The 11,101-nt window shown below is 50.4% G+C and overlaps 1 long non-coding RNA gene across 1 annotated transcript; it reads left to right on the forward strand.

Moving 5' to 3' along the window:
- LOC141046718 (uncharacterized) lies at nt 1-4,329 on the forward strand. The gene is made up of 2 exons (XR_012219637.1): nt 1-1,816; nt 2,568-4,329. It is a non-coding gene; the product is annotated as an uncharacterized lncRNA (long non-coding RNA).
- The last annotated feature ends 6,772 nt before the right edge of the window (nt 4,330-11,101 follow it).

The raw sequence follows: 11,101 nt of genomic DNA on the forward strand, positions 1-11,101 counted from the left end.
AAAAGATGGCGAACATGACCCAGCGTGCACGGCAACAGTGGTGGTCAGCCACAAAACCAATTTGCAATAAAAAGAGAGAAGAGCCAGCACTGCCAGTGGTCAGAACGCATAACATGAGGTGCATATGCACATATCTTACTGCATTCAAAATGAGACATGTCTGTGTTCAGACCTGGTTGGCCTTCATCTGGCTTCATGGGAGCGATCCAGCAATGTTCAGGTACAGATTGCACTTGATGTGGTCATGCTCTTAGGAGGCCGTAATGGCACAGTATTTATTATAAATGTAGAGTAGGACCCCCCACATGAGATTGCCTTGGCGCGGCGGGGTGGCTCAAATAAATTGATCAATTTTTTTGCCAAATATCTCATTTTTGAATACAGTTGGATATTATGTGCATGTGCACTTCAATTTATGCGTTCTAGCCTTAAGCAGTGCTGGCTTCCCCCCTATTTTCTTGTTGTTGGTTTGTGGCTCACCACCACTGTTGCCGTGCACGCTTGGCTATGTCCGCTATAATTTTTCTGTGTTCATCATGATGGATCTAGGCTGCTGTGCACACACACGGCAGCCCCGCCCTGCCCCAAGCTTTATTTAATTGTGCACCTGTGTCTGGGCCAACATCGCCCTTCATCTATGTTTGCTGGTCGGGCAATGTGTGGAGGTCAATCCTGATATGTCTGTGTTCAGACCTGGTTGGCCTTCATCTGCACTTGCTTCATCTGGCTTCATGGGAGCGATCCAGCAATGTTCAGGTACAGATTGCACTTGATGTGGTCATGCTCTTAGGAGGCCGTAATGGCACAGTATTTATTATAAATGTAGAGTAGGACCCCCCACATGAGATTGCCTTGGCGCGGCGGGGTGGCTCAATTAAATTGATCAATTTTTTTTGCCAAATATCTCATTTTTGAATACAGTTGGATATTATGTGCATGTGCACTTCAATTTATGCGTTCTAGCCTTAAGCAGTGCTGGCTTCCCCCCTATTTTCTTGTTGTTGGTTTGTGGCTCACCACCACTGTTGCCGTGCACGCTTGGCTATGTCCGCTATAATTTTTCTGTGTTCATCATGATGGATCTAGGCTGCTGTGCACACACATGGCAGCCCCGCCCTGCCCCAAGCTTTATTTAATTGTGCACCTGTGTCTGGGCCAACATCGCCCTTCATCTATGTTTGCTGGTCGGGCAATGTGTGGAGGTCAATCCTGATATGTCTGTGTTCAGACCTGGTTGGCCTTCATCTGCACTGGCTTCATGGGAGCGATCCAGCAATGTTCAGGTACAGATTGCACTTGATGTGGTCATGCTCTTAGGAGGCCGTAATGGCACAGTATTTATTATAAATGTAGAGTAGGACCCCCCACATGAGATTGCCTTGGCGCGGCGGGGTGGCTCAATTAAATTGATCAATTTTTTTGCCAAATATCTCATTTTTGAATACAGTTGGATATTATGTGCATGTGCACTTCAATTTATGCGTTCTAGCCTTAAGCAGTGCTGGCTTCCCCCCTATTTTCTTGTTGGTTTGTGGCTCACCACCACTGTTGCCGTGCACGCTTGGCTATGTCCGCTATAATTTTTCTGTGTTTATCATGATGGATCTAGGCTGCTGTGCACACACACGGCAGCCCCGCCCTGCCCCAAGCTTTATTTAATTGTGCACCTGTGTCTGGGCCAACATCGCCCTTCATCTATGTTTGCTGGTCGGGCAATGTGTGGAGGTCAATCCTGATATGTCTGTGTTCAGACCTGGTTGGCCTTCATCTGCACTTGCTTCATCTGGCTTCATGGGAGCGATCCAGCAATGTTCAGGTACAGATTGCACTTGATGTGGTCATGCTCTTAGGAGGCCGTAATGGCACAGTATTTATTATAAATGTAGAGTAGGACCCCCCACATGAGATTGCCTTGGCGCGGCGGGGTGGCTCAATTAAATTGATCAATTTTTTTTGCCAAATATCTCATTTTTGAATACAGTTGGATATTATGTGCATGTGCACTTCAATTTATGCGTTCTAGCCTTAAGCAGTGCTGGCTTCCCCCCTATTTACTATAATACTACCCCCTATATACAAGAATATAACTACTATAATACTGTCTCCTATGTACAAGAATATAACTACCATAATACTGCCCTATGTACAATAATATAACCACTATAATAGTACCCCCTATGTACAAGAATATAACTACTATAATTACTGCCCCCTATGTGTCATGTCCGCCATGTCTGCCTTGTCTGTTTTGCCTCAAGAACCCCTGGAGCGGTGTGCACGCACATCTCGTGTCTGCTATCCTGCATGTTCCCTAGAGCAGTGTGCACACTCACCTCATGTCTGTTGAGCTGTAGGATGCCTGTTCTTCTGCTCTGCCTTCTGTGATCATCTCGTCATGTCTAGAATCCCTGATCATGTGTCTTTCCTATGTTCTAGCATAGGCTGGTTCTGCATTCGTCTCTGTATGTCTGAAACCCTGATCATGTGACCTTTCCTAGGATCCTGCACTGTCCGGTTCTGCAATCGTTTCTGCATGTCTGAAACCCTGATCATGTGACCTTTCCTAGGATACTGCACTGTCCGGTTCTGCAATCATCCCTGCATGTCTGGAATCTTGATCATGTGGCTACACTCTGTGATCCTAGAGGACTGAACTGGAAGCTCTTCCCTGGTCCTGACCCGGAAGTGGTGATGCTATGCCCTATATAAGACCGCCCCTTCCTGTGCTCAGGGCCTGAGTATTGTGTTGCTTCTCTGCATGGCCACTTTGTGGGGTTGCTCCCTGTATTCTGTGCCCTTGCACTCTGCTCTGTCGTGCGTCTGTGCACACGCTCCGTGCTCGTATTCCGTCTCTTGTGCTTTGTCTCGTGTTGTCCTCCGTGCTCTGTTTGTCCTTGCTATGTCTTCTTGTTATGTCCGTTCTGTACCCTGTCCCTGGTGTGTCTCCTACACGTGCAGGCTTTGCTCTGTACCCTGTCTAGTCCCAAGGTTCTCCCTTGGCCCGACTCTGGGCTTCTGCCTACGCTCCGCTGCTAGACTCTGTCCCTGACGTGTCTGTCTACACGTGCAGGCCTCTGCTCTGTACCCTGTCTAGTCCCAAGGTTTTCCCTTGGCCTGGCTCTGGGCTTCGGCCTACGCTCCGCTGCTAGACTCTGTCCCTGACGTGTCTGTCTACACGTGCAGGCCTCCGTTCTGTGCTCTGTCCCTGGCGTGCCCCTCGGTACGCGCAGGCCTCGCCTTGTACTTTGCCCCTGGCATGTCCTTTGCATGCGCAGGGTCCTGTCTACTACTCTATGCCTTGTCTCTGATACTTCGTGCGCTCTTGCACTTTTCGTACTAGGCTTTGCCGTGCTGTCTGCACGCGTCTCTGTCCTGTATCTTTGCCTAGCCCTGCCTTGTGGCTCCGTGCACGTGCCTGGTCGCCTGTGCCTGCCTGGTGTGCCTCAGCCGTGCCCCCGTCCAGTGCAATAGTGGTTTCCGGCTGCGTGGCCGCAGCGGTGCCGCCTCTAGTCATGTCTGCCTGCTTATGCCATCATCGGTACCACTTGCCGGTGCTCCCAGCTGTGGTCTCCGTGCTCCCTTGCACGCACGCTGGTTCTCGCACTGTGCCTTTTTCGTGCTACTCTTGCACAAAGCCTTTTGCCTCTTTTGCTCTGCTCTCAACCCTAGTTTGCCTGCCGGATTCCGTAACCTGCCGACCGCTGCCAGAGGTCCGGACCTAGATGACTGCGGCCTGATGTCCGGAGCTGATATCCGTAGCCTGATTCCTGGACCCTGTCGGTCGATGCCAGCACCCCGGATTCCGATGCCATTGAACCCGTCCCTGGCGTGCCCTCGCACGCGCAGGCCACCATCCTTGTGCTCCTCCCTGGCGTGCCCTTGCACGCGCAGGCCTCCGTCCTTGTACCCGTCCCTGGCATGCCCCTCGGCATGCGCAGGTCTCTGTTCTGTGAATTTGATCCTGGCGTGTTTCCTTGCACGCACCCTGTTTTGTCTCCTAGTGTGTCTGCCGGATTCCTGAAGCCAGCTGACTACTGTCGGAGGTCTGGAGCCAGATGTCTTCACTCTGATGCCTGGACCCTGTCAGCCCTTGCCAGCCTTCCGGAGTCCGATTCCTCACACACTGCCTTGGACTTTGGCGTGCCCTGGCATGCACCTTGTTATATGGATTCTGTGTGTTCACGTTTTGCACCTGTTTTACCTTGAAGAGTTCCTCATGCCTTGGACCTCGGCGTGCCCTTGCACGCATCTTGCTTTGTGTTCTTTGTGTGTTCACCTTTGCACCTGTTGTACCCTTAAGTGTTCCTGAATGAAGTTTACTTGAACTAATGCCTCGTCTCGTCTTGTTTCCCTGAGCCGGCCGTCTGGTCCAGCTGCTGTGGTGGCTCACCCCCTTCGTCTTGCCCCTGACACTCCCTGTATAGGGGGTGGATTCTCACTAGGTCAGCTCGCCCTAGGTGGGTGGGTGCCACGGCCCAAAGGGTCCACTCATTCATAGAAAAACGACTCAGCGTAAGCTGACGCTCGTCACACTATGTACAAGCATATAACTGTCACGACGCAGCTGAAGGGTGACCTGGGACCAGGGGCTCCTTTCCTGGCCTTAACACTAGGGGGAGCCCTAGCTCGCCCTGTTCCCCGGGATACTTCAGATGGCGAAGATGCAGGGGCCTCCGCCCTTGCCTTATCGCCTAAGTTAGCCCTCCGTCTGTTGTCTTCCCTCACCCAGGGAAAAGGGGGCGCTACTATGCACCGCAGTAGCCTTGACCTCCACAATGAAAGGCTGAGAGACATCAGGCTGAATAAGAATCGGTGCAGAGGGAAAACACTTTTTTAGTGTGTCAAACTCCGCCCTGGCAGGACTGGACCACCTGGAGAAGTCCATCCCCGTCTTGTTAATTTCTGTAATAGATTTTGCTATTACCGAAAAGTTGTTTATGAATTTATGGTAGTCATTGGCAAAACCCAAAAATCTCTGTATCAGTTTCAAATCCTCTAGACGATCCCAATCCAACACCGCCCTGACATTCGCCGGATTCATGCGAAAACCGGTGGAAGACGACACATATCTTAGGAGAGGGATCTCTTTAACCGAGAACATACACTTCTCGGGTTTGGCATATGATTTATTGTCTTGGAGTATATGTAAGACCTGCCTGACATGTACCTGATGTGACTCAAGGTCAGGTGGATAAATTAGTATGTCATCCAGATAGATCACAAGGAACCTGCCTACCAGGTGACTAAAGATGTCATTAATAAAGTGCTGAAAGACGGAGGGCATGTTCGTCAACCCAAAAGGCATCACCAAATTCTCATAGTGTGTTTCTGGCGTATGGAACGCAGTCTTCCACTCATCCCCCTCTTTAATGCGGATAAGATTATACGTTCCCCTGAGGTCCATCATAGAGAACCATTTTGCCCTTGCAATTTGAATAAAGACGTCAGGGATGAGGGGAGCGGATACGGATCATGAACAGTGATGGCATTGAGTTCCTAGAAATCCAGGCAAGGATGTAACCCCCCCCATCTCTTTTAACAAAAAAGAATCCAGCAGCAATGGGAGACGTGAACGGTCTGATATGACCCTTAGCCAGGCTTTCCGTAATGTAGTTCTTCATGGCCTGTCTCTCTGGACCCGAGATGTTGTAGAGTCTGCTCTTGGACAGCTTGGCACCAGGAATGAGATTTATGGCACAATCATAAGGACAATGGGTGAGAAGTTCGGAGGTCGGAAAGGACACGTGGTCACAAAATGGCCTTTTTACCACAAAGGAAACACCCCCCCCTTACGCTGGACTACAGACATATTACAGAATGTGATACTGACCTACCTGCATTGGTTCCTCAGCAGGCTCAGTACTGACTACCTGCACACAGAGTTGACTCTCTATGTCTCTGGCAAAGACGGCTATCAAATTGGATCACCAGAGACATGGCTGCCTCAAGGGAGTCAGGAGTCTCATACAAGGCATCCTTCACCCTTACTGTGAGCCCCTCACAGCACTCACCACGGGTTGCGTTGGTCATTATGTAAGGAGGTGGCAGGTCCCCTCAGCTGTACGCTCTTCTTTCAGATGACCCCCCCCCCCGTGCACTTTAAGTCATGTACGTGTTTCTATATCAATGTATTGTAAGTTGTTATGGTATTTCCCTTTAATGTACTGTGTCTGCTATGTATGCAATGTACCAAATAGAGGCAGGGACAGAAACAGTTAACTTGTGGCTTGGGCCAGCAGCAGTAAGGCCACAGGCAACTGCTGTTACCCTCCAGAACTGCCTGAGACATTGAACAGGGCAGAAGGCTAAGGACTGCAATACAGGCCTCAGGACTCCTGAAGGGCACCCGCTTCTGAAGGGTTAATCCCGGCGTGTGGAATTCCCATGAACTTTTGCTGCTTCAGCTGCTGTGGGTGCGGCTGGAGAGTGTGACAGGGACAGAGCAGGAAAACCTGTATTGTACTCATGTCTTCTTCCTATTTTGCCACCATCCAATAAAAGTTATTTTCCCCGTTGGAAAGCTGCAGCAATCCTGGATCCTTTATTTCCTGGACTGCTGGAACCCAAGGAGAGAAGGTAACTTTGTTTGGGGGAAAAGCCTAATCCATCTTCTATCACATGTACAGGGGACCGGGGGGTGGGGTACTCGCTGAATGTGTGCTCAGTAGACTTGGTATGGGAACTGTCTCTTTAAATTATCTCGGCCACCACTACCTCCCAAACGGTTGCCCTGGTATTACACTTGGCGTAGTGGTGGAAGGATGGATACCCGCAGCCTAAACACTTATGAATCTGAAATAGGTGATGTGCTGCCTGAATTGGAAGAAATGGAACTGTCGGCTGACAGAGATTCTGAAATTTATGACTGTGAATTTGGGACTTGTGCTTTATTGCCCGCCGTTACAGTATTGCAGGCGAATGATAGAGACTTTGAGCAGTGGACCGCCGCAAAAGAAGTAAAGATGGCGGATGTTGCTGATTTACAAAGATGGTTGTCTTTGGTGTGAAAAATGGGGAAATTGCCGCAATTTCTCCTGGTGTCATGCAGAGAATTTGGGGTACATTATCTCAGACTCAGGTCTACGCATGGATCCGGTGAAAGTGTCCGCCGTCCTCAACTGGCCACAGCCCCATGGGTGAAGGCAATCCAACGATTCCTTGGCTTTGCGAATTACTATCGGCAGTTCGTCCCTCATTTCTCCTCATTGGCCCGGCCTATCTTGTCTCTTATCCGCAAAGGAGCTATCCCTAACGCTTGGTCTTCTGAGGCAGAGGACGCTTTTCTATCCTTGAAGCAAGCTTTCGCTACAGCTCCAGTGCTTCATCGTCCGGAGGTTAGTAAACCTTTCACTCTGGAGGTAGACGCATCCTCCACCGGGGCCGGTGCTATTCTCTTGCAGAAGTTTTCTTCAGGACGTCTTGTCACCTGCGGCTTCTTTTCCAAAGTATTCTCTACATCAGAACAAAATGATTCCATTGGTGACAAAGAATTATTACCCATCAAGTTGGCCTTGGAGGAATGGCGATACTTGAAGGTGCCGCACACCCGTTCAAGATTTTCACTGACCATAAGAATCTGGCGAACATTCAGTCTGCACAAAGGCTCAATCCCCGGCAGGCCAGGTGGTCATTGTTCTTCGCCTGTTTTGACTTTGAACTCCATTTCCAGCCAGTCGATAAAAACATCAAAGCCGATGCTTTATCTAGGTCATTCCAGTCGGCCGATACTGAAGAAGAACCTTCACATATCATGGCTTCTGTCAACCTAACTTCCTTACCCCCAGGAAGAACCTTTGCTGCAGAGGGCAATCGAAAACGAGTATTACGCTGGGGACATTCATCCAAACTCGCTGGCCTTGCTGGAGTCAAGAAGACTCTCTCCCTGTTATCTCGTTACTACTGGTGGCCATCTCTTTGTCAGGATGTCAAAAACTTTGTAGCTTCATGTCCATCCTGCGCCAAGAACAAAGTACCTAGGCAACCACCTTCCAGGCTTCTGCTTCCTCTTCCTGTACCTTCGGCGCCATGGCAGCATATAGCTATGTATTTTATCACCGATCTGCCTCGTTCCTCTGGTTGTACTGTTATCCTAGTGGTTGTGGATCAATTCTCAAAAATGGCCCATTTTGTTCCTCTTCCCGGCCTACCCTCTGCACCCGAATTGGCGAAGCTTTTCATCAATCACATTTTTAGAATTCACGGCTTCCCTCTACACATCGTGTCGGACAGAGGAGTTCAATTCACCTCCCGCTTCTGGAGAGCTCGTTGTGGGCTTATGAAAGTGACACTGGACTTTTCTTCTGTCTACCATCCCCACACCAACGGGGAGGTGGAACGAATGAATCAGATCCTTACATCTTATCTCCGTCACTTTTCGAATGCTCATCAGAATGACTGGGTCAGTTTACTTCCATGGGCAGAGTTTGCATACAATAACCACACCAGCGAATCTTCCTCCAAGTCTCCCTTCATCGTTGTGTGCCTCTGCCGGTACCTTCTGTCTCGGGAGTGCTTGCAGCCGACTTTCTGTCCGGGGAGTTCTCCAGGGTCTGACAGAAGACCCAAAGCGCCTTTGAAACAGCACGGGACAGGATGAAACAACATGCAGATAAAAGGCGCTGTTATGATCGCGGACACAGCGTGGCTTACCCAGCCGACGCAGTGTGGCTTACCTAGCCAACGTTCCCATGTCGTCGAACTATAACGACGACGGGATATGCGTCCCAGGTGATCGTAGAATGTTGACCCACTGGACCACAGGGGGGACCCAGGCCTACCCGTTCTAGGGAAGGGTAGCGACCGGGGTCTGTGGCAGCTGAGCTTGTGGACAAGATGGCCATATGCAGGACTAAAAGACACCGCACAACTTCAGGTATGAAGAAACAAAGTTTACTTAAATAAAGCAAATTACATCAAAACACCAGGTTCTGGATTATGCACATCATGAAGGAAACATCTCAGGTAGACAGGCGAAGCAAGAGGTCATCACGGGTTGACGCAGTCCACGGTCATCTGTCACGGGCATACTAGGATGGCCTCTCAGGCCTCAGGCGTAGCACAGGCACAGCAGGAGAACATCAGACACCGACCTCAGACTAGCTTCAGACGATGGCAAGAGGACATCACGGGTTGATACAGTCCAGGGTTATCTGGCACGGGCATACTAGGATGGCCTCTCAGGCCTCGGGCGTAGCAGAGGCTCAGCAGGAGAACATCAGACACTGACCTCAGGCAGACTTCAGATGATGGCTAGGGTCATCACAGGTTGATGCAGTCCAGGGTTGTCTGGCACGGGCATACTAGGATGGCCTCTCAGGCCTCAGGCGCAGCACAAGCACAGCAGGAGAACATCAGACACTGATCTCAGGCAGCCTTCAGACAATGGCAGGAGCCATCACGGGTAAGACCCCAGGGAACTGGCAGGACATCAGAACATAAGACACGGATAGCACAGGTCCAGGAACATTGGCTCTAAAGCACCGGGCATCGGCTGGTCAGGTCCAGGACTGTCACCGGGGAACAGAGCTGGAGACTTCTGGAAACTATGCAGAAGGAATCCATCCAGGAACACGAGCGGGACCGGCTCAAGAGCACAACTTGGACCACCAGAACCACGGAATGGACATCTGGACACAGGCGGGACATCGGAACATGGCCTGGACATCGGAACACGGATAGGACATCGGAACATGGACAGACATCCAAACTCAGGCAGGACATCTGGATACAGACGAGACATCAGGATTCAGGTAGGACATCGGGACTCAGGAAGGACATTAAGACACAGGTAGGACATCAGGACATCGGGACTTGAGCCGGACATCAGGGCAGAAGCTGGACTTCAGGCCTCAGGCAGGACATCTTGACATCAGGGCATCAGAGCACCAGGTGGACAACAGAACATCAGGGCACCAGGCGGACATCAGGTCTCAGGCAGGACATCAGGGCTCGGATCTGAGTTAGAACATCAGAACACTGGCATCGGACTCCGGACATCTGGCAGCGATCGACAGGCTCCGGACATCAGGCTGCGGACATCAGGCTCCAGACAAGAGGCCGCAGTCATCAGGCTCCGGACATCTGGCAGTGATCGGCAGGCAAAGATAGGATTCGGACATCTGGCACCAAACATCTGGAAGTGGTTGTCAGACACCGGACATCAGGCCGTGGTCATCAGGCTCCGGACAAGAGGCCACGGTCGTCAGGCTCTGGACATCTGGTAGCGACCTAAAAATGAACTCAAGCGGTCTGGTGCAAGCCCCGCCGGGTTGAACTGGAGCTGGCCGGGGATTGCTCCGAATAACAAGCTGAGCACAGAGTAGCAGAAACTCAGCGGACACACCGGACTCCTAGTTCCAACATGAACCCAGGTTAGATCACAGAAAGTCAGTTAGCAAAGAGTCACAGTTACTGGGCACAGGGTTCAGGACCCAGGGTTCAGGAGCCAGAAGGACTTCAGGAACATAACACAGCAGGAATCAGGACTAGGACTTCATAACACAGGAGGAATCAAGACTTCATAACACTGCAGGAATCAGGACAAGGACTTTGGTACCAACACATAAACAGGATAAGTCCAGGAACTCAGACATTGGCTGTCCCAAAGCTTATATCAGACTGAACAGAAATGGATCTGTGTTGTGAGTTCATTTTCCCCTTCACCATTGATGTCTGATGAACTCCCTCTGCTGAAGAGAGGTAGTGAAATTGATTGGGTTGAGAAGAACCTGTCATCTGAACAGGTGGAGCCTGATTGAACACCCGGAATCACTGAGTGGATATAAGGCAGCCGACGCCCTACAGGGGTGCTGGTGATCCTTTCTGCTCTGAGCTCTTGCAACCAGCTATTCCTGTCTACTGAAAGCTAAGTTTTTGCTCTCTTATTTTTCCATGAGATTTTGTCTGTTTGCTTCGTGTTTTGTGTTCAGCCTGCCTTTGTTGGGACGGGCTGAGCTCCATTTATGTCTCTGATCAGTTTATCTCTTTGCTCTGTTTTCAGAATATACCTGAGTGCTGATATAGTGATTTTGAAGTCTAGCGACTTCAGGGCCATTTTCCCTATCAGACGGTTGGGACATTTTTGGTAGGGTTTTTTGCGGAT

The sequence above is a fragment of the Dendrobates tinctorius genome, unplaced genomic scaffold, assembly GCF_039654945.1.
Source record: "Dendrobates tinctorius isolate UK_male_01 unplaced genomic scaffold, ASM3965494v1 ptg000120l, whole genome shotgun sequence".
NCBI classification, from domain to species: Eukaryota; Metazoa; Chordata; class Amphibia; order Anura; family Dendrobatidae; genus Dendrobates; species Dendrobates tinctorius.